The sequence below is a fragment of the Molothrus aeneus genome, chromosome 6 (assembly GCF_037042795.1).
Source record: "Molothrus aeneus isolate 106 chromosome 6, BPBGC_Maene_1.0, whole genome shotgun sequence".
In the NCBI taxonomy this organism is placed as follows: Eukaryota; Metazoa; Chordata; class Aves; order Passeriformes; family Icteridae; genus Molothrus; species Molothrus aeneus.
In genome coordinates this window covers 13499295-13521083 of record NC_089651.1, presented here as the reverse complement: position 1 = coordinate 13521083, position 21789 = coordinate 13499295, and the positions used below count along the sequence as shown (strand labels likewise).

The following is a 21789-nucleotide window of genomic DNA, read 5'->3' as shown; positions in this document are numbered from 1 at the left end:
TCTCTCTCTCTCTCTGTGTGTGTCTCTCCCTCCCTTCCCCTCTCCCTCCTCTCTCTCCCTGTGTTGTCTCATCTTGCCTGTGCTGTCTGGGCGGGGGAGCCCTGCCTCCTTTTGCCTTCCTCAGATCAATGCCCTGGCCACTCACTTTCTGATGTTGCACGACGGGAAATGCTTTGAATACTTACGACATGGCCGCTCACATTGATTGCCAAGATTGACAGCAGTAACCATCGCCTTCACTTGTTTCAGGAGGAAAAAAAAAAAATGAACCTGATTGTAACCAAATCTCCAGGCAACCCATCCGCAAACTTCTAACGATCGGGATCCTGCACATCCATGGCCCGGAGAAACACCAGCAGACTCTAGTTCATTTATTTTATTTTACCGAATTACTACCCATTTATTCCTCTCCCCTCCCTCCCCCCCTTCACCTCCTTCCCTCTTTTTTTATTTTTTAATTTTTTTTTTTTAATGAAAATTACCGAAGCGCGTTGCAAAAAAAAAAAAAAGGAGGCTCTCCCAGTGCTTTGTGCCACACTGGATCCCGAGGAGGTAACCAGGAAAACCAGCCCTATTGTGTTGTATACCTGTTGTTTGCTGTGGTGTGTAGTGCTGCGTGGCTTGGTGGCGGTGGCGGTGGTTTAATGGGTTTTCGCTGGATTTATGTCGCTTTGCAGGAGAGAATTCAGTTCCCCCTGCGCTGTCTTTAATGGGTTATTAGTTGCAATTGAGTGAAGCAGCAGCGTCCGGAGATAGATCTGTTGTTTAGCTTTTAACATTGCTGAATTCACCCCTTCCCCCGCCTCCCCCTGCACGATTATTTACTTTGATATCACGAGGGTGTTGTGTTTCTTTTTTCTTCCTTTTCTTTTTTTTTTTTTTTTTTTTTTTTCCTCTCTTCTCTTTAGGGAAAAGTAGTTATAGTCTCGTCCCCGTGCGAGTTTCCGGGGCTGTTTGAATCCCGAGGTTTCCGAGACGTTAAGGGACCCCAGTACCTTGAAATCACAACACTTTCTCATCCTTCCCGAGTAGAGTTTATTTTAAAATGTAGTGACAGATCAGCGTTGTATTTTAAGATCACCCACGGCAGGCGAACACATGGTGCGGGAAGATATTGTACGTAAGGAACTAACACGAGAGGGAGAAAGAGAGGAAAAATAAAATCCGAAATAAATCTTTGAGAGCGGAGCGCAACTGTCATTGCTCCCAAGTGCTCGCGTGGGTTTCTCCTGGCGGATAACCCCGAGAGACGCGGGATGGAGAAAGGCGAGGGGAGTTTAGTGGTGCTTGTGGGTTCTGCGCGAAGTTTGAGGTGGGTGAGTGCTTTGAAGTTGGCCGGGGACGGCTGCGGGGAGCACACAAAGCTGCGGGAGCGGCGGCGGCCGTGCCGCGCTCGGCCACGGCGCGGCGCTGTCCCGAGGAGCCGCCGCCGCCGCCTTATCTCCGCCGGCAGAGCCCTGGATAAAGTTATACCGAAAACTTTAAAATCGATATCGCGCCCTAATTCGTGATACACAGGGAGGGGGAAGAAGGCAGTCCATCATCAGAGAGCTCTGTTTACACCCGGGGAAGGGGGAGATGCGTGCCGCTTTGTGGCAACAGTCGACCTGGGATTTCTTGCTGCCTTAGCTCTTTGCCGGAGGTCATGCAAATCGACCTTAAAAGAATGCATAAGCCATAAATTAAAATAAACCCTTAGCCAGAGGCTGATCCATAAGTAGACAATACCTAACCTGGACAAAACGGCTTCCTTTGCGAGCTGAAAAAAAGAATAGTGCCTAAACTAAATGCAAAGTAAGTTTTCAGGAAGTATTTCACTTACTATTATTACTGTTATTCTTCTTTTAAAATAAAATAGTGGCAGTTGCAACAAGCTAGCGCAGCTGTTTGCAGGCGGTGCTGCCGGATACGAGTGAGGCAAGGTGTGTCTTGTGGAGAGCTTGTTCTTTTCCTGGGTTTCACTACCTTGGAAGCTGTTTATTTCTTTGGATTGGGGATAAGAAGCCTCTTTTACCGTACAAGCAATTTGATGTTTTATCTCGGATAACGCCGAAGAGTTTATGGCCAAATCTGGGTTGTCTGCAACTGTCACATGCGCGCACACAAGCTGTGTCTGTATATAATAGTCTCGGGGCTTGTTTTTTTTTCCCGCAGTTTTTGACAATTGTTCCATTCATGATCCTGAAAGGAATCATCAGTGGGAGCTAATGAGTGCGCCTCTGCGGCTTGCCCTGCTCCGGGGAGGAGCGGGCACCGGCGCTGCCCGCTCGTGTAATGCATGCACGCGTGTACCGGCGGCGGGGTCGCGGCCGGCTGTAGCCAGGGGAGAGGGAGAGCGGGCAGGCGCGATGCGGGCAGGTACCTCCAGGCGTGCCGAGCCGCCGGAGCGCGTCCCCGGGCCGGCAGCGCCGGGCGCGGCCCGAGCCGTGCGCCGGGGCCCGGAGGTCACGGCAGGCACCGCTCCCGTCCGGCCGAGCGCTGCCTCCGCTTCCTGCGGGCCGCCCCACCGTGGGCTTTGCTGCGGTTTTGTTATTCGTGAAAGGACGGGAAGGAGTGAAAGTGGCACTGTGAAAGGACAATTAGTGTTGCGTCTGAGTGGCCGGGGTGGGGGGGAAGGGGGGCCGCAGGGAAAGGCAGCCCGGTGGGAGCCTGGGGACGGCAGATTAGTGCTGTCCTAGGGGTGTTTCCCAAAAACAGAGAGGTGAAACTTTCTGTGATAAAGTAATATATCTTCGCCTGCTGTTCGTAGATAAGGTATATGTTTATTAAGCAAATTTAAATAGCCTTCGGCACACAAGCGGCACTTTGTTCCTGCTGCTTTCTTTTACCCTCACTTTAACATTTTTTTGCCATTTCCATCTTCAGTGCTGATCGTGAGGACAGGAGAACAGTTCTACCCAGTCCTCAAACAGAGTTTGAAGTCCAAAAATTAACGAATTTCCCTTTCTGTATTCGTGTAATGGAGCAATTTTGAAACCTGTTTTGAGACTTCGACTTGACTTGACTTGTTTTATTGACGTGCTTGTGCCCACTCATTTAATTAAGCCATTATAATACCATAAAGTAAATAATAAGAATGAATGTGAGATATGTGCATGCAGCCTGCCATTAAATACGAACATTTCCCTGGAAAGGACCCTTTAAAAAACTTTTTTTCAGTACCCCATGATTCTTTGGCAAGATCTTATTGCAGGTTTTTGTTTTGAGCCAGGATATTTCGTGGGTTTTTGTGCTCATGACGTTACATGCACACTACGCTTGGAATATAAACAGCAAGCGTACCTAGCAGCTCATTCTAGTAAAACTAAGGAATAATTATTTATAGTGAGTACATTTAAAAGAAAATAATGAGGTCATTTGGAGTATGCTGCAGTTTGAAGTAGCTCGACACCTGGCAGAAACTACATACGCGTTTTCTTCAGACTCTGCACTATCCATAACTTTTCCTTATAATACATTCTTGTGTTAAGTGAGAAAGGCTGTTTGTAAAACAATCCCCTGGCTGGTTCCAGTATTGGGTGAAGCTGATCCTGTAATGGCATTTTGTTTTGAACAGTTGCTGTAGTTGAAGTTCCCTCATAAGGTAAGGTGGCACTGGGTCTGAAAGGAGGTCCAAATGCCACATTTATAATTAGACTGCCAATTCAGCACATTGTATCTATTGCTATACAGGGATATACTGCTGTGTCTGGTCTCTCAATAGACTGTATTCAGAATTAGCCAATTCAACTGCTTAAACTTTGGAGTCAAATTTAGAATAGGCAATGAGAGAAGGAAAGAAAGAAAACAATAATGCTTTATTTTTTTCCCTCAGCTAGCTATTAAAAGCCAAAGAATATACGGAAACCAACCCAGGCACTGCTCTTGGAAGCCCTGCACCGAGCGCAGCCTGGCCAGCCTCGCCTGCAAAACCATTTTGAAGCGCGCTTCTCCAGGGGGAGGGGAAGGTGAGCCCTGGGCATCGCTCCCAGCGCCGCTCTCCAGGCCGCTTCCCGGGCCGCGCCGCCCGCCCGCAGCCGGGGAGGGGGAGCGGGGCCGGGGCCGGCGGGTCAGCCCGGCCCAGCTCAGCCCGGCCCGGCCCGGCCCGCCCTAGGCTGCAGCGACCCCCGGGGCGGGCCGGCCCCCGGAGCCCCCGGTCCCCGCTCGGGGCGGGAGCGGCCGCGCCGGGGACCCCGCACGTGTGCCCGCCGTGTCCCCGGGGGGCTGGCGGCTCCCGGCCCCTTCCCTCCTGTCACACTCCTCTGGCCCCGCTTCCCCCGGCCTCCTCGCCGGGAACTTTAATTCATTCAGCGATGAGCGCCTAAGAGGCCCTTTGGTCGGCAGTCTCGCATCCTCTGCTAAACGCATTATTCCGTCCCTCCCTCCCTCCTCCCTGCAGCGCAGTGCTCCGTCTCGGTTCTGCTGGGAGGCTGAACTGGGCTGCCTCAGCGCTCCCTCGGTTTCCTTCTCTGCTAGATGGCAGGGTGCAAGCCAGTGCCATGTGTATAACACAGCATAAAGGGAGCGAGACAGATGGCTGTCTCTCCCTGCACGTTCCCGACTCTCTGCTCAACTTATGTAACTGCTGCTTTTCTTCCTTTTTTTGTGTTTACGCACCGGGGAAAGCGACAAGAGAAACAAAGTGGAGCCCATCAGTTTCACTGGTAAGGCCACGAGTGCCTTAGCAGCAGAAAATACTTGTAGGAAATAATAGCTGATGTCCAAAGTTAGTTGCCTTCACTTGTCAGCTTGGTTTTGTTCACAAGTGGGAACTGCCAGTGCTTGTTCCCTCGCCAGTGGTTTTTAATATGTGGCCAACAACGGATCGTGGTCATTTCCCACCAAACTACTTCTGCTCAACAGGAAAAAAAAAAATCTCTTTGGACGTGTTTTTTGCATCTTTGATCGTATTTTTAGTCCAAAGTATCCACATATCCCTGCAGTTCTTGGAGGCCTTAAAATAGCTTGTGGCAATAAAGGCCAGAGCTTTGCATGATGATAGCAATAACAAATACTTTTTTTTTCTCAGTTGGCATTAGAAAGTTTCTGTAGTCCTCTTTTATCTGCTAAACACTGTGATCACCTTGGGAGATAACACTTCAGGAAGCATATCTATCAATCTTTTACACTTGGGTAGATTTCTGCCTTGGAAGTGTATAGATCACACTCCAAAGGCTTCAGTCGATCAATTTATTTATTTATTTACTTCCCAGAACAAAAATTACTTTGGAAAGAGACGCCAGGATGCACTTGGCTTTCCACCCCCCATACAATGGGATGTTGTATATTTCCTTTTTTCCACAGTGTCACTTTAGAGATCAGCGGGCTCCTTTGGCAGACCTTGCGTGTAATGGCTAAAGTTTTCCAAAGTTATGTAAATAGGGGTGTTTGTGTATATGTGAACTATGTCAACTGCAGCCATACAGAGACATATTTTTAAAACATTTCAGTTGGTACAGTGAATCACAGAGGCAGAGCCTTGAGACGTTTCTGCATGGTGTCAGAACCCGGGAGAGAAGTGCTGCTGTGTGAAGTGCTACTCGTCAAGTAGCAGCAAAACACACAGAGGTGCATGTTTCAGGTTTGCACTCTAGCAAGCTGGTTTCTGTTCGTCCCTTTCAGTGGCTTTTTGTGTAATTTTTATTTACACTACTTTCTGTTTTTCCTTAGGTTTTTCCTTAGGAACAGCAAGAATGGGAACTTTAAGGGGACTTATTACCAAGTCACAGAAACTGAATTTTATTCTCTTTTGTATGAGCCATTTGGAGTTTTTTAGACACACGATTCTCCCACAGTATGTATCTGTACATGTGTCATTCATTGCAGGCCTTTGCATCACATTATGAAAACAACAAAACACCATAAAATTCTATCAGTAGTAAGGCTGTGTACTGGACTGGCGTGATGTCTGTCTGAAATACGTGCCTATTTATTTAGATGTAGCTCTGCAGAGAAGACAGGGATCTGATAGATGTATTTGCTGGAAAGCAGCCGATTTCTGCAGTGATAAAACCGGATAATTACATGTTCCCAAAGCCTTTTCAGCACAGAAGTAGGTGTTCTTTTAAAACAGTATTCTGTGGCAACAACAAATATTTGTGACATCATTGTAAGAGATTTCCTGCCAATTTTTAGTTTACTGTCTTTCAGAAAGTCTAGAGTTCTTTGGAACTCGTGAAACTGCTACAGATACCCATCGTATATTCAAGTATTCAGTGAAGTTTTAAATAATTCTCTTTCAATTAGTACAACAGGAGCCTGAAAAATGGATTTTCTCTTAAAGAAACAAGAATCAGTACACAGACATTTCTCTCCTCCTCTTGTATATTTTAAAATACTCATATCAGTTTTATGTTTACTGTTTTGTCTTCTTAAATTAAGAAGATATAAACCAGCATCCAAAGTCTGAAAATCATTGCTTGGAAATTAGTTCAATCAAATATTTCTTGAATCTTGTGAATTGGAAAGACTAAGATAAAATTAGGTATATTTTTAAACTAGGTTAATCAGAGTAATTCCTTTATAGTGCAGAATGGATCAATGGATGTTTTTTTGAAGTCAGGCAAAACATTCCATCAAGTTAATGTGTTTAAGGGTATCATATCAGGGACAGACAGGTACTAGCAGTGATAAAAAACAGATAACCTGCAACAAAATGATTTACAGATGGGCCATTATCATCTATAGAGAGCTTACACAGATCATATTCTTTAGAAAAAGAGAATGTAATTCTACAGAGCTAGCAGAATTACCTAAATAGGTCTGAATATTTAATGTTTTTTCTGAGTGACTAGTAGAATTTGTCAAAGCAAAATTTTTTAGCCTTCTTATGGCTAGCATATTAATATAAGATACAGGAAAGTACTGGGTTTGTATTTCAAGTATTTTTGTGTTAATTTTACCTATTTGTTGAAGTAAAGCTTGGGAAATGTTTTGCTTCTTCTTGTGCAAACTTTGTAGTGCACACCTTTAAAATATGTCCAAGAATGTAGGATCTGAATTTAGAAAAAAAAGGTGAAAAGTTTGATGTTAGTGATTTATTAGATTTCAGAACCTATTCCATAAAGCAAGTGGCTGAGTTGCATCTCTTCCATCGGTGGCGAGACAGGATGTCATTTAAATATTTTTTCTTTCTTCTTCAGCTACACAGAAAGGTGTAGTCAATTGTGTCTTCAGTCACTGGTAGACTGACATAAGGCAATAGGAAACTCTAAAACCTCTGAGGTGCAGTATTGATTTGATTCCTAACTGCAAATCCTTCATATCATTGCTCCAAATATCTAACTTTACACCAATATTACCCATTCTTTTTATAGTGACACCATGCTTAGTAAAAAACTTCTAAGCACTGAGGTCAGGTGTTGAGATTGGATTCTAGTTTATTTTTTATGAATCAGATAAAGATTTCTGTGCATGAGACCGTATGTGAAGATGAGAGAACAAGAACATTTCCATATCAAAGGCAATATATCTGAGGCTGCATAGTAATTAAAATGCAGTGGTTTGGACTCTGTGCACTAGCACTTACGCAGAGCGTTGTTGGGACCTTGTGCAGCATGCAGGCGGTTGTCTCTCGCATACTTCTAGAAATATACTTATAATTTTGTACAAACATTTATGCCAGTCCACACTTTTCTGTGGATAATTTGTATTTCATCCAAACCATTCAAAGTAGAAGTTATTTTTTGAGCAACCCCCTCATTATGGCTTTTGTGCATCAACTATTTTTATTCTGGTTGTTTGTATTTCCTCTTACCAGAATGATGGCTTGTTTATAGTCATATTTTTTTGTGTATTTCACTAAGACCCCTTCCATATACCACTGAAATTTTACGACTTGCATAAAATATCTTGTATTAGAAACAAAAATGCTAATATCTTTTCAGATTTATTGCAAATGGTGTGATTTCTTACATACCATACTTTATGGCAAATTAAATGCATGTGCTGGAACATAATATTTTTAATGAAACAATATGTGTTTACTAATTCCAACTAACTGTTACCCAGCATAAGGAGAATTTATATATTACTCCAAGGACCTGCCATTGTGGGAAAATTGACATAAAATACTGCAGGGCACTCCCTATCTGGAAACTCTTTTCTGGAATAAATGTGACTTTAATTCCTGAGTGCATCACCCTGAGCTGTTCCGGAAGGGCTGCTGTTGAATTGTTTACTTCATAAACCCTGTTGGTCAGTGTCCCAGTGTGGAGGAGGCAGAGCCTTCTGTGAGTTTCCTCATTACTCACTCAGAGATGCTCGTTCCACAGAGGCTCTGTCCATTAAATGCTCCAGAACTACTGGAGGTGAAGCTTTTAGGAAGTCTTTGTGCTTTAAGCAGATGTTTGCACCCTGATTGTATTGCAGCAATCTTGCAGCCTTGCTTAGTTTTGTCCAGTTTTAGGTGATGATTGATGGATGTGTCCATGGGTACTTGGAGCTGGAATCCCACCCTTCCAGAGACTGTTCTGCTGCCTCTTACATCTGGGAGATTGCTGTGGATGGGCTTGTTCCACCAAGCTCCTGACCATTTGTGGTTAGTGAAAACCCATGGTATTTTTGCACTCGTGGGGGGGTTAACCTCAGTGTCATGGCCTAATTCCAGCTAAGATAGGATGGAGTTGCCCATCTACATTCTGACAGTTTTAACTGGCTCAGTGAATCCTCACTTCCTTTCCTCAGTGTAGTAGCTGTGCTAAGGGCACTCACAGCATTTTACCTCAGAAGGGCCAAATCCACCTGTTGAAGTAATAGGTGGAACTAGATGAGGACTCAGATTTTGGGAGTTTCTGGAGAAGAGCAGTGACATATAAGCCAGTCTGACTGGCTTATTGTTATTAGAATGAGCGTTTTGAAGGATTTGATATATATGGAATTTGAATGTTGAACTATTTCAGAGGAATATTTTGATATAAGTTGGTATTTGACAGATTCTCAGCTGGTATAAGCCAGTGTAACTGTTTACTTAAGCAGGAGGGTGCCTTTTTACTCTAGCCACAATCACATTCTTTCGGCCAGGATGCAGTTCCTTCTGGGTTCAATGGAAAGAACTTTTTGTGACTGTGTGGGGATGGGGCTCGTGTGTCAAGGCCCTGTTTGCATTGGATTAACTGTAGAGAATAATTTTGTGTCAATCAGGGTGGAATCAGGTTTGCTTACATGATGTTTTTTATGGCTTTAGGGTGATATTAACAGGAATTCACCTCATATAAACTACATGTTAGACCAACTGACCTCCATATCTATCTTCCAGCAGGTCTTCTGGTGCAGTATATTATGCAGCATGTGGGGGATTCTCACTGCTGGCTTGCTGGCTTCCTGTAATTGTGGGGACTGTGTCTGTGTGTTTTGCTTTTTTTTGTTTTTCTTTCATTCATACCCGATCTGTTGAGGGCAGATTATCTTCTTGCAGGTCCTTTCACATTTTTCTTCTGCTAAGGGATTCATGTAGGTCACTGCAGTGGGAATATACATTATTCAACCTTTAGTGCAACTATATGTAGATATGCACATGGCATTTTTTTAATGTCCCTAAGTAGTTGTGTTTCAATATATATTTAGTAGTGATTTTGTTATGGTAATCCCCGTGAGTGAAATTGAGTATTCACCTCTGGTTTGCATGCATGCATTCTTACATTCTGCTGTCTGTATCTACTCTCATTGCTTAACCAAAAGGTCTAAGATGAATTCCAGGAAAATCCTTTCATGCTTTCAGATTGCCTTCTATAAGTCCTAGTTCCCTTTATGCTACCTGTTCTTTGCACATGGAAATTATGGTGCTCATAGTGTTTCTCTTTGGAAATAACAATGGATCTTCATTTATTTCAAAGCAAGTTAGATATGACTGGCTTTTCACCTTGATTTTATGAGCTAGAAGATGGTAGATTGGTGTTGGGATGGGATGATGGCTACACAGACTGTGAGGGGTCAGTTTGGAGAAGAGTAGTGAGATAGAAAAATGTGAAACAGAAGAGACCAAGAAAGAAAGGTATTGCGGCATGATGCTCTAGAAAAATAAGTAAGACAAAGCATATTCTCATGTGTGTCTGTGCTTACCCTCAACAGTCAGCCTGGGCTTTAAGGAGCCAAGTCTGCCGTATATTCAAGCAGTTCAGTGGGCCCTTGTTCCCTGGTTTAAAGATATTCCCTCAACCTCTGGTGAAAGCCAAAGGCTTTTTTTTTCCGTGCTAGTCTACACAGTTTTTCCTCCTGGTTTGTGTTTATCTTCAGTCAGTGATAAGTCTCATTATTTTTAACTTCTCTACCCCCTCTAGACAAGAGAGGTTCAATCTGTGATGTTTAAGAATGTAACAAAAGCTCTGATTAGCAGTGGCAGTGAAGCCACCCCGGTGTGTATTTCACTGCAGCCATGCTGCCCTGTGTTTTAGGGCTGCATGGGTGTGCCCACTAAAGGTTGATTTGAAAACACCATTGCAAAACACTCTGTGATGGAATGGGATCAAATTACAAACACAAACTCATGTTCTACACAATGGTGTGGAAGTGAAAGACTTTGAATGCTGTGAGTGTTGTATAGTCTTCTTAGGGAAAGAGAAAATGTGTATGGGAGATTAAAATCTCCCATACCTAAAAAAAATACCTAAAATCTCCCGTACCTAAAGAGTTAGTACTGAGAATTACCTGGGGTTTCTAATTTGTGAAGTCTTTCCTTGGACAGGTTGAATCAATTTTTCACAATATAAGTGTAACATAGCCAAACCCAAAAGGAGCAGAAGGAAACTCTTTTGCTGAATCGTTTGTATGGGTGATTTCCATTAGAAGTGCAAACATCAAGGTTTAAGCTGTTGCTTTTTTACTTCTGATGAATCTCCACCCCAGTCAAAGTAGCACAGAAATCCTAGGATACCCAATAAACCAGTAAGAGTCAAATCCATCCCCAAACTCGTTTTGATTGCCCTGTTCCTGCTGTGGAAGACTTTTCTATTTCAGTAATTCTGCTTGGGATGATTAGATAAAGAAGGTGAAGGCTCGTTTCCCCTCACACTGGTGAAGCGTGGCTCCCACATGATACTTCCTGTCTTTCACATATTGTCCCTTTAGTCTCAATAGCAACTGGATGCAAATCAGGGTGGCATCTGCTGGTTTGTTTTCAGCTGACCGGGCTAAACAGCACATACGGAATCTACCGCCAGGAGGCTGTGACCTCACCCCAGACAAGTGACATTCCCACAAGTAGGTAATGAAGCACCCCTATTGAGTGCAGCTGAAATCCAAATCCTCAGCAGAGTTATTACATATTCAGTTTAAACAGCTCTCCCAAACTTTAAAGCTCTCCCTTGATTTTTTTTTTTTTTAAATCCACTCGCTGTTGTAGCTGGAACGGCCGCTGTCACTGGTCTCTGCTGATGCCACACTGTGCTGAATTGGGCCTTCTTGAAAGTGTGTGGGAGAAAAGAAGGGATGAAAAAACAAAGGGAGAGGAAGAGGAGGGGAAGGGCTATGAAAGGACAAAGATGGGAGGGAAGAGTGCCTGAATGCATATATAATTGAACTGAATAGTAACTGTAATGCTTGTATTGCTGTTGAACATGCATAGAGATTTTCTGTAGTCACATAGTATTTGGATATATCTTGATTTATGCAGATTTTAAAAACTTTTCTATATAGGTGGTGTAGTGCTATCTTCTGAAGAAGATAACATGCAGTTGTTGAAGAAGTCCCTTTAGTGCTTACAGTATTCAAGAATGAATTCTGTATTCATTTTATTTTGCTCATCAAGTTATTGACATCCAATTCTTTGGGACACAAGTTATCTGTCCTTGCTGTCTGAGAAAATGTAGGTTTCTGGGAAAGGTTTGAGGGGATCAGTTTGGTCATATCAGTATTTTTTAGAAGTGTACATAAATATTATTTATAGTGATCGGTCTGTGAATGGTTAGCACGAATCGTAAACATTTTTGTGTTTTACCAATCATTCTGACAACTGGTTGATAGCATATATTTTTGAAAGGATTAATAGCTTCTAGGTGATCAGTGTAAATTAGTAATCCCAATATACTTGCACTCCAGTTTGTGGTCTGAGTGTTGGATGTGAAATGAGATTTTATTTGATATCCTTTTGATCTTGTTCTTGATGAAGTTTTGAGACTAGCTAAAAGCAAAGCAGAAATTAAATAGGTACTTTAGAATCTGAAGTAGTTTCTGGGGATGGAAAGGGAAGGAGAATACTTGAATGAGAGGAAACAAAAGGAAGAAAGGGGATAGGATGCAAAGCAGACAGACACGAAAAAACCCTAGGATGTGTGGGGGCAAATCAGCATTAGTGGTTGCAGCCTTTCAAGGCATACCTAATTACTTTATTCTCCTTCTTCGCTTAGCCTCTTGCAAGAACTTTCCAAGAACTGAGGATGAGATATCAAAATCAGCACTTTTGTCACTCACAATCAAATGGGATATTAATTGAGGTTAGAGGGGGAGTAATGATTGAACAGCTGTTGATAACTGGGATGTAACAACCTCCAGAACTGTGAATATTGTGTTATGTAAAAGGAAAAGAGTTTTTCTATATTCTTAGCTTTCTGGAAAAGAGTGCAGTTCTTGTGCTTTCAGCAATAAGTTTTTCTGGACTTCCTGTGGCAGACAGTTCTTTTAGAAGAGCTGGACCAGGGCCTGCAGCCTTCCAGCTGTGTGTGTGGTAGGCAGGGCTGGGCCCATGTTTCAATAACTGAGATGCAGAGGTAACAAACAGGGAGCCACTCCAAAACCACAAGAAATGTGATGCTTTATCACAAAAGACACTGAGCCACTGAAACTTCCAGAGAAGGATCTGTATATCCTTAATGTTTCTTCTCAGGGTGCCCAGGGTTAGCAGGATCATTCATTACTGCGGCTTCATTGGAATTCTTAAGCATGTAAAAAATGCCACGGAGCATATTAATGCTTTTTCTTGGTGAGTGCTGGGGACCAGCAAATGGATCCCCATAGCAATGTTCCATCTAGCTAAAGCTGCTAGATCGTGGCAGCCGACTGTCTGATTATTTTAGGATCGCTCTATGACTGGTTATGCATGTTCACTATTTCATTTCTATGCCACAGTGTAATACAGTTGTCCAAATGAGGCACAGCAGCCACTGCACAAAATAGCTATCCACAGTTTGTTTCAAATTTTGTTTCTGACATAAAGGTGCATGTGGTTCATTCTATTCCCTCTAAGTTGCTCCGTGCAATTACTCGCTTGATTAATGTGTCAGGATCTTACAAAGCTTCTTTAAAGTTCAGATTCTAATAAAATGACTTTACTTGTGTTTAAAAATATTTCATTTCAGAGCTGTTTTTTTTTCTTTTGCAATGAATAGGGCCCTGAAATAAAAAAAAAAGGCAGAACATTAAACAAACAACCCCTTTTGCATGCAGATAAAAGGCTGTTTAATATTAGCCATGATTTGTTTGATGTGCAAAATTAATTTATTTGCATTTTGCTCTTCTGGTATTTTGCTTGTCCAAAAGCAGACTCAGTGTCACACTTGGGCCTCCCTCTCCTTGTGGTGAATTCCAGAGTTGTGGTGAAGGCAATTGCTGGGTAAAGAGATTCTCATTTGCCAGAAGCCATTGACAGCCACAGGCTGCCTGTTGTCTGGTGCTGGAGACATAATGACTACGATCAAAAGTGTGAAGAGCAGTTTGCCTCTTCTCACCATTTTTGTATTAAAATAAATAGCAATGACGAATTAGAGAGCTGGCATTTATTCCCAGAATTCATTCTTACAACTGAACTGGGCAGAACATTTGTGTTTTCTCAGACAGAGGAGTTGATGGGTTTTGGTTCTTTGTCTAGACCTAGGGAAGAGTATGTATGTATGTATGTATTTATTTATTTATTTATGGGTGTTGAAATCTGAATTTGCTGTTTCTGTGTGATTCACATCTTTAAAGTGAAATTCAGAGTTATGGACTAAGACAGGTAGAAATCTCATATGCTTGAGCTCTTCCAGGTCCAGCTCCTAACACTCGAGGGTTCAAGTCCTCGAAGATACCAAGTGCTCTGGTCCTAGTTCAAAAAACTATCCAAGCACATAGTGAGCTTTAAAGCCCAGGAATAATCTCAGTGGGAATGAGACTATGTTTGTGCTTAAAATTCAGCATGTAGTTAAGTACTTCATTGGACTGGGGCCAATGTGCTTAGCACTTTGGAGGGCTGAGTCCTTATTCACTAGTGGTGGTTTATATATTTTTTTGGCTTATGAATTTCCTCACTGACCTGCTCCTTTGTTTAATGGTCAGCCCGCTACATGGTCAGGATTAAAAACTTCTGGGGCTTGTTTTGTCTAGAAGCCTATGGATAATCTCCAGAGGGAATGGCTCATTTTACATAATTACTGATGCTAAATAAATATGTTCTTTATAATCAACTTGTGTTTAATGTGAAATTGCTAAGATTTTTGATCAGGAGACCAACATTTGACCCAGATTTTATTTCTTCTTTTTTTGAACTATGTTGTTTATCCACAGAAATTAATAATGCCTGTCTACTGTTAGTATATAAAATTCTGAAAATAAATTGTATTTGTTTATATTGACTTTTCTGTTTCTAAGGTCTCTCTGCTTCCAACCACCATTTTTTAAAACTTGTTCCAAATGAGCATTCTTCAGATAATTATTAGTAGGGAGCTTTATCTGAGCTGAGATCTCTAGGCAGTACTGTCAGATATTTGGTCTTGATTCAAAATGTCTTGGCCATGTAAGGTAATGGTTGTAATTGTTTTCCTCCTCCTCCTCCTCTCACCTGTTCTGTTAAGAAGCATAATCTTGGCCCTACCTCAGTAGTGGTACAGAAGCCAGAAAATCTTTTTCTGTAATTGCGTGGTTGCTATTGCTGTCAATTATATATAAATTTTAAACAAATATTTGTCCATTATTCCCAAATTCCTGACCAAGCATCACAAAGGCTCAATTGAACAAATTGAATTAAAAAAAAAAAAGGAAAAAAGGAAGCTGGGGGAAAATCCTAGATGTCTCCAGCAAAGGTAATGAATGTCATTTCTCCTCAGCAGGAACAAACCTTGATCTTTTCAAACCTCTGAGGGAAAACACTTCCATTGTCTCTGTAAGAGTTTTTGCTTGCTCCCACCAGGATGGAATAGGGGTACAGTTAAGTGCTAGCTTAAATCTTGACTGTTTGTCTTTCCTTTTATGCTCTGTCTTTAAAATAGCTGAGGAAAAGTATTTATATAGCCTAGATTAGAGTGTAGACAGGCATGTTGTTGCACGTCTAGCTGGAGGGACAGAAGAAATCATACGTTTGGCTGCTCTTTCCTGCCTCTCAGCTGAGGTGCAGTAAATGGCTGTGGGATCACTCCAAACGCGATGGCACAGGCGGCCAAGGGAGCTGCTGGAACCACGGCTCAGCCCATGCAGTGGCTGGGTGAGGGACAGCCAGTCCTGGCAGGGACAGCAGTTCTGGTTGCACTCCTAGGAGAGGAGCAGCACACACCTCTGATGCAGCCTGGGGAGGAGAACTTGGCGTTATTGATTGTTTTGATGCTGCCACAGACCGTGATTACTGACATGTTACCTTACTCACGGAGCCCTTCTCTCCTCTTGTGCAATCTGCTGCCACTACAAGGTATAAAGAATGTCTCCAGCTCAGCGCCGTGGTTAGTGTGTTTAAGTGTGCTCTGGGAGCAGATGCTAAGAGCTGCAAATGTATGAGCAGATAAATTTAATGCTGCTGGATGGACGTGTGCTCTGAATCCACCAGAAAAATGTAATTTCCTATTCAGTGCCAGTAAGGTCCTTCATGCTTAAACCACTGTGACTATTTTTTTTGCCAACTACCAGAGATTCATTGAAGGAGGAGGGTGAAGCACAGATACTTTTGAAAACATCTATCACCTTAAGACTTTTAAAATCAGATAGCCTGAGAACGCTTTAAAGAAATTTAAATGGTAAAAGTGTTCCCAGTTCTATGAGTAGTGCCAAATGTGCCAAAAATTGTGCCACTGACATTTTTATCTCAATCTGAGTTCAATTTTCTGTTAGTGATGACTATTTTAAAAATATTTTTGCTATTATTCTAGAGGTTTATTCAGCTTGACAGTTGTAGGATTAAGCCTTACAAACAAAAGGATAATATATCCTATGTTTACAAGTTAGCCAGAGGCCAGGTTTTATAAACTTTAAAAATACAGCTATCGCTAGTTTATAAAATAGGCTAGTCAGCTTTCCAAGAGAGAAAATAAATCCAGCAATGGAACTGATTTCCATGGCAGCCTGGTACTCTCATATATAGTAATACATTTTGACCTAAAGCAACGTTACACGTGAATCTTAAAAATGTTTTGAAAGAGGTAAAAATAGGGAGCACAAAGCAGACACATATGGGACTTGATTGTGTGAGTATCTCATCCCCCCTCTGGGACGCTTTAGCTCCCTGGAAAGGGGCACTGGGAAGAGACATTCAGTGCCATTCACAACAGGGGACACTCAAGATTTTGGAATCTGATCTTTCCAGTGCTTTCTGACAATAGGAGCAATGGTTTTCATTAGTCAAAAATCTGATAGTAAGTTCATAGGTGGACCTGTAAGCACCTATGTTAGCAACAGAGGGAAGTATCTTATGTTTTCTTCAGAAGGCCAGCTAGGAATACTTTTAGTCTTAAAATTTCAATTCAAACCCTAAAGAGATCTAATGATCATAGCAAGAAAACAATAAATTCCGGAAAAGAATTTAAGATGCGTAGGGCAGCACAAGGATCTTTATTTACAAGCATGAAATGTAAAGAAATTCCACATAAAACCAGATTCCTGTTTTATAATTTGCAGCATAGAAATAACAAATCTTCACATCAACTGTATTTGCAAGAGGTGAAGAGAACATCTATGGCTGCGGTGCTGGATATTTTTATTTAGTGTGGTTTGTTTGTTTGTTATTTAGTAATGTTGCTCTGTGGGATTTGCCAGTGACTCTGGTGCACAGGTCTCCTGTAGCACTGAGGAGGTGCTGCCCTGTTAGTTCTCAATCTTGTCACTTCTGGGGAACAGCAGTGAAACTGTTTGTTCCTGACAGCAGACAGCCCCACTGCACGGCCCTGGTTTCATGTTACATTAAGTATTAGCGCTGTTCTTTCAGGAGCTATTATGCTGTGACATCAAAGATTTTCTGACAGGGCAGTTGTAGGTTAGCACTGAAGTTGTCTACTGAAATTTTTAAGAATGGAATTAAATATATATGATCAGATTTAATATGAGAGATCAGAAACTGCATATAAAATGGAGTTAGTGGTTAAAGAAAGCTGCAAGAATAATTATTTGGTTTGGCCTATTTGTCCTTTCTTGTCCAAAGCAATTTTTATTGCCTTTAATTTCTATAGCAGTTCCAAAAATACTGCCATATGTTAACATTTTTGTGCAACTGCTTATTTTCTGAAAAATGTGTGAAACAGGAGGAAAAGATCTTTTATAAAATAAGTGTTCACTATAGCCCCTGCAATGCTTATATAAATTAACCCTTGAACAATAATTGTAATAGCCCAAATTATTTTTTTTTACTGATTGCCTAATTACTTAAAAGGATTGAGATACACATTTTAAATGGTAAGAAAGCAATGTAAATGGTGAGCAAATGCTTAATAGTGATCACTTAAACTTCCATCTTTTTATAAGAGAGGAGCTGTAGCTGTGCATAGATTGCAATCTCAACTGCAGCCCTTTGGAAATTCTGAATCCAGTTTCTGTGTGACTTACTGGGAAGATTATAGGAATTTGAAACTTACTGTCTGCGTAGCTGTTCAGGACAGAAAAAAAAATCTTGAACATGCGCAACTTCAAATGTTCCTGTAGATTCTTATGTGGTGAAATCAGCGTTGCTACAACTATAAAATTACTATTATGCTCTGATGAGGCAAGTTCAGTGACAGGAAATATCAAAATTAATTTTGGAAACACATGCCTGCATATTTTTGATTACGTTACTAAGGCATTTCTTCCATTTAGTATCAAGCAAGTGAATCATCCATTAAAAATGAAAATGTGTACAATAGAGTAGTACTTTCCCAGTGGGAAAAAAAAAAACAACCAAAAAATCACCACAACTAGGAAGTAGAACAATGCTGTGTAGTCATAAGACAGAAGACACCAGTGCAATTTTTGCTATATATGTAATACTTTCAGGCATGAGAAAAATTACTTAAAGAATGTATCTCTTTCTTTGTAGTGGGGTCTTTCTGTCTCTTTCTCTCTCTCTTTCTCTCATTTTTGTGTATGATTACAAAGTCCTTTCTCAGGTAATCTGTTTATTTTGGGATTGTTCTGTTCACTGAAAGCTTGCAGGGTGAAATCTGAAGTTGATCTAGCAGTAGAATATGCTATTTGTGCTATGCTGATTGACCAAAACTGGCTGTATGGTAGCTTTGATCAGGCATAATGATTTTAGTTTATTTAGATAACATTGCTTGACTTCTCCTTTGGTTTTGCTGCATTGCAACACTCTTATCAGCAAATCAAAATCTTTATGGCTGAACATTCAGAACCAGATAGTTCAGAATGAAAACTCAGCCCTTTATATGGATGTGTGAAGCTCTGGGAATAGTGGCACTCCCCTTAGGAAATATTCGCTGACAGGTGGCAACAGTGGAATACAAAATTATCCTTTAGCTCTGTAATCTCAAATCACAACATTTAAAGTGTATATATAGATATATTAAAAGAAAATGTGGATAGGAGAGCTGGGGCTTTCAGGGAATTTTTCAAGTGATTATAAAGATACATGACAAAATCTGATTAGCTACTGTGGCTAAAGTATTTGTTGAGTAGTTCTAATGCCCTCAAGAGCATAAGATTGTAGGTAAATTTCTCTATGATGTAAAGCTGTGTTTTAAAACAGATTTTTAATGAACAGGATGTGCTATCAGGAATCCATTTGACTTTTATGATTTTGGATAGAGTATCCTTTCACTTTGGCTGTAATTGCAGAGCCTAAGGACTGTTTCCCTGGCAAGCGTCATTATGTGAATGTGTCTGCACTGTGTCTGCCCTGACTACATTTTTCTTCTTCCAGCTTTGTTACGTTTTTTTGTTTTTTTTTTTTTTTTTTCCCTTGACTATTAGAGATGTTACTGTACTTCAGAATAGGAAACTGTTTAGGGAAGGCTTGTCAAAAATTCCCTCCATATAACAATGTCTAGAGTCCTCTCAATTTCCTGCCCAGAATGCCTGGAGTTTGTTGAACAGCTAATATTTCAATTTCTATTTAAATAAACAGCAGCAGAAGTGACTTGATAAGTGTGCCACTAAATAGATCATGTTACCACTTAACTTAGAGCTAATGCTTAACAGTCTGTTTTGCTCCATTTTGGTGGCAATAGTCATGTAATTCCAGGCAGTTCTAGGAAAGAAACAAACAGTAGTATTATATTGTATTACAGCAGTAATTATATTTGGTTATCTGTGAGTGAAAAGTTGAAAAAATATCTAGTGTGTGAATGGACAGTAAGCAATTTTTTAATTATCTATAGGAAACAAAAGCTAATTCTGTTCTACATCTAAAAGATGTTTTAAAATCTATTCTGTTGTACAGAACCCATATAACAAACCCTAGGAAATCTGACCTTCTGATAGGTCAGTCTAGCAGTAGCTTTTTTTTGTTATAGAATGAAAGAGAATTGCCAAGTCATTAAAGGTATAGGATGTACACACATAGACAGTAAGACAGTATCCCTTGGCAGCTTCAGATTGATAGCTCTAGATTTCCCTGGCTTTTGTTAGGCTCCAGGGCACTTAAAACACTTCTGAGAAGTTGTCTTTGTCTCTCCTTGCATGTTTAAAATGTATAAATACAATCAGGGGAGTATCAGTAGAAGGTGATAAAGTTTCTCCTCTCAGCCATTCAGTTTTGCTTTGGTAAATAGATAATGAATCAGGATGTTAAACCTGTATTATATTTTCAGGGGTCACTTGGGCTTTGAGTGTAAACAGAATCAAATTCCTTGAGCCTGATTCTGTAGCTGCAAGGTGTTTGAATGTCTGTTGTGCATGAGCTGGACTCATGTGCTTGGACTGTTCCTAAGGTGGCTTTTGGAAGACAAACAAACCTCACGAGTTACAATTAAAATGCCAATGGGGAGGTATTTTTATCATTCAAATGTGGACAACAAGGGTCCTTTTCCCCCCTTTTCCTCTTTTTTTTTTTTTTTTTTTTTTACACAATGGTCATTTAGATGCCACAGAAGTCTTAGATATCTTAGCTTCTCATCTTGTCTGTTCCCTTTGAGCATCTTTCCTGTGTTCACAAAGTCAGGACTCTCTTCCCTTCTCACAGCACTGTTTCAGAGCTGTTTGCCAGAAATAAAAAGTCAGTGGAAAATGGCCCATTTTTGGAGATGCCAGCAGTGCTGGAGATAATATAGGCAGGTCCTGGAAGAAAGCTGTGAAAGCCTGTGTACACCATCCTTCATTACTGAGGCTGAACAGAACCTTTCTCTGTGTCATGGTATGGGAGAAACTGTGGGTGATTCAGGCCTTAGACTTTGAATGCCTGCTGAGTAACCTGAATAGTTCAGCCCTGATGGAATCATGATAGGTCAAAAGTTGCTATCTGATAATATTTTTATAACTGAACAGAACTTTGCTTCTTCCAGCTGATTTTAAAGTCCAAAGAACTGGGAAAGCACTGCTTAGAATGTGTTTTAGACAAGAAGGTCACCACTATCAACTTTGGGCCAGCATGGCTTGCCATGCAATCTATGAGAACAAAATGCAGAGACAGTAAAAACCTGCCTTATGTCACTCTGTTGGGAGAGAAAAAAAACTGTTTCACTCTCCCTTGGTATCCAGTTCCAGGTTACTTGTCATTTGCTGGCTTTGGTGAGAGAAATCTGAGGGTTTCTGATGACAGGCATTTTCCTCCAGGTTTAGAAGAAGGTTAATGCTTTTATAGGAGTAAGACTCAAAGGGAAGTAAATATGGACCTTGGAGGAGCTTTACTTTTGATTCTGTATGCCTTTTCCATGCATTTTTCTTTCAGCCTCTCTTTTTCTCTGAACAGCCTAAATAATCTATGTAACCACGATTAAGCCCTCTTGCATGTTAGAAAGTATGTAAGAGAGAAGATGAACAATTGCAATCTGTCTTTTACATTTGTTCAGAGGTGATAAGGGGCGTTGCAGCTTCCAAATAGACAAGATACTAGTACCCTCTGTTTAATTATTCCTCCACTCTTGAGAGAGAAATACCGTAGGCAAGTATGTTTATTCTCACTTTTCCAGTTGGGAAACTGAAGCAGGAAGGTTTCAAGATGGTTTGGGTCCTAGCCAGAATTTGAACTTGGAAGATATGGCTCATTTCCAGGCCTATGCTTAAATGGCAGACCATCTCTCTTTCTTATGCAATATTTTTTAATAAGGATAAGATTTTATGTACCCTTACATATGTGGTTAGAAATGGTTCTTTAATGTACTTGGAGATGCCTTTTCTCCATGGCTTCTGATGGACCACAAGTCTGCTTGATCCACGCTCTAGGGAGGATGCAGTGTTCATGACAAATCTGCCATTTATTCCTGTTTTCTTCCTGCTTGAAGGAGTCTGTTCCCTTATGCAGTGGACCATGCAACTTTAGGGCCTCAGTAGTTCTGTCACAGTGAGCTCAAGATTGCAGCAGGCTCTGGCAGACTGTGGAGTTCACTCATCTTGCTCTTAGCTAAGTAGCCATGAGCTCCCACCCTGTGTGTGACTGAACATCTGTGTCTCTCCTGTTTGTGGCTGTGCAAGCAGGGCCTGAAATACAAACCCACTCCTTCAGAGCATGGCAGAGAACGAAGCTCAGTTAAATCTCCAGCAACTTTCTTCCAATTA

At 41.2% G+C, this 21789-nt stretch overlaps 1 protein-coding gene across 1 annotated transcript in view; it reads left to right on the top strand.

Annotated features, from left to right (window-relative positions):
- The first annotated feature begins 486 nt into the window (after positions 1–486).
- The window catches only part of SOX6 (SRY-box transcription factor 6), a 359140-nt gene continuing 337837 nt past the window's right edge, over positions 487–21789 (top strand). The window contains exon 1 of the mRNA XM_066551989.1: positions 487–552. The gene's annotated coding sequence lies outside the window, so the exon portion shown is untranslated. The remainder of the gene's footprint in view (positions 553–21789) is intronic.